Here is a 2,591-nt window from a genome sequence, read left to right on the forward strand (position 1 = left end):
CACACACACACACACACACACACACACACACACACACACACACTCGCGCGCATTAAGCCATACCCAAACGAAACGACCGCTTTTCTCGCATCTTTCAGCTCCGGAGCTGCGACGCCCAACACTAACCCGTGTTTCTGGAGATTATTTATCTAGGTTTAATAAATAACACAGTTGTTCATTGACCTTGCTTGGGTGTCTAATTTCCCCTCTATTAATTCATAGGATTTAACCAGACCTTCACTTCTCTAAAAGCTTACACATGTAGCTTAAACGAAAATATAACTGTTTAACAATAGTTTCCATTTTATTAAAGTAATAACATGGAGTTTAATGGAGATGGGACGGGCGCTTAAATCGACTACAATATTGGATTGGCACTTTATTTTATAGACCCAGGATGAATGAAAGGTAAAACCCTCATCAGCAGGATTCGAACTTAGAGTGTACAGAGATTAATTATATTTACGTCTCCGTAATCTCTAAATTTTAATTTGATTTTGTACCGACGTGTCATCGCCCCGCACAAGAAGAAATGTGCTCCAACTATAGGAGCATTACTCTGTTCTCCATTGTTGCAAGAATACTCCTGAACTAAGTGGTACCAGTCATTGCAAAGGAACACTTCTCGGGGATCCAATGTGGAGTGGAAGCCCATAGAGCCACTACCTACGTAGTATTAATTTTTAGGCAGCTCCAAATGAAATCTAGGGAACAGAACAAGGGTCTTTACGTGATATTTGTAGACATTGCAATGCCGTTCGGCACCGTAAGCAAACGTGGCCTGTGGAACGATGCAGGCTGGCGTTCTGCATAAAGCTTGTGAAGGCCACAAAATATTTCGATGTGGACGGTGGCCTCTATATCCAATTCTGCAACAATAGCAGCCTGTTCAGCTTGAGGCTACAACAGTTCCACCGCGGGATGGCAAGTCTGTGGAATGGCAAACCCGGGTGCTACTCTTTGCCGGGGATGCTGAACTTGTTGCCCACCTAGAATCAAACTTGCAACGCGGAACATCCTACTTTGCAGAGGTTACCGAACTCTTTGAACTGGAAGTCAGAAGTTATAAACCACCCGACATCTCAGGAAGATTACCACCCTCTCTATCAGTGAAACAGGGTTGAAGAGAGTCAATTAGTTAAACTGAGTGCAGGGCATTATACCGAAATCTATTGTAAATTTGACAACAGACTCGCAAAGACAAACAGAGCATTCACCAGACTCTACAAAGAATCTAGAACAAAGATCATCTGAGAAAAGGTACCAAGATCAGAGTGTAAAGGGCCAATATACGGATTATGATCTTGTTGGCTTCGTGTTATGAGTTACCTAACGTCATTACAACTCCTTGAGCACTGACCATCCCTAGAGCTGCTTCACACTGTTCTCAACACCCTCTGCCATAATTTTGTTGGCAATATTCAAGTCCCTGAAGTGGCATAACTCACCAACGTCGAAGCCTCGCAGGGCAGGGCAGATATCGTTTGGTACATGTTACAGTGACCATTACCAACGAATTACTTTAAACTATAATGACGAGGTGTGGTACCATTTATCCGTTTGAACATTTGAGAACATAGGCAGGGCTGAAATTACGAACAAATTTCCCTCTCAACCACAACAGTCAGGCTTGCTTGTCTTCTATCAGCTTCGTCAACCACCAGCGAGCTTGCAGTCAACATAGAAAAATCCCATCATAAATATTCGTTTGCAAAACGAAGCTATGACGCGCATAATTCTAAATAGTAATGATTTGTAAACGAGGCACGAAAGCCATTGATTTTTGTGGAGGAAACGAACGATTACCAGAGCCTGACTGAGACTTTATTTTGTTCAAATCGGAAGGATGCCAAGCAAACAAGACCTCAGTAGGATTTTGATGTTTAAAGATGAGGGGGAGAATGCAAAATGGATCAAGAAAAATGATTATGCTAAAAATAAAACCATAATAGCAGAGAATAAGAAAATACACAGAATCAATAACTAAAACAAAAAATAAATTATAGACAAAATGGGAAATATTGTGAACCCTTTCTCGCATACTGGTGAGAACCCCACGTCTCTACCCACCTGCCATCGCTCGTTCTAAAGCCTCGTGTACCCAAAGGTACCCATTAACATTTCCTATGTGGATTAAAATAGGAGACAGTCCTCATCCTCACGAGTCGTCTGTTTAATTTGTTTTTAATGTCATTTTTACTCACAGACTCTCTTCTGAATGTCTCATATTCCAGCTGCATTTCCTCATCAGTAATCATCGCACCTGGATATTACCTACCGCACCACAACCAATATATAATACATGATATAATACACATTTTTTTTCCACATACATACACACCTACATACATACATACCTGTACATTCACTCACGCTTATGCATACGAACTTCGAGGTTTTCTTCGTGTCTATTCGACACAACGAAACTTCTTCTCAATGACTCACTCCACTATTATCTCCTCCTTCTCTCTTCTCACCTTTTCCTCTCTCTCTCTCTCTCACTCTCTCTCACTCTCTCTCTCTCTCTATCTATCTATCTATCTCTCTCTCTCTCTCTCTCTCTCTCTCTCTCTCTCTCTCTCTCTCTCTCT

Source organism: Octopus bimaculoides, chromosome 6 (assembly GCF_001194135.2).
Source record: "Octopus bimaculoides isolate UCB-OBI-ISO-001 chromosome 6, ASM119413v2, whole genome shotgun sequence".
NCBI lineage: Eukaryota > Metazoa > Mollusca > Cephalopoda > Octopoda > Octopodidae > Octopus > Octopus bimaculoides.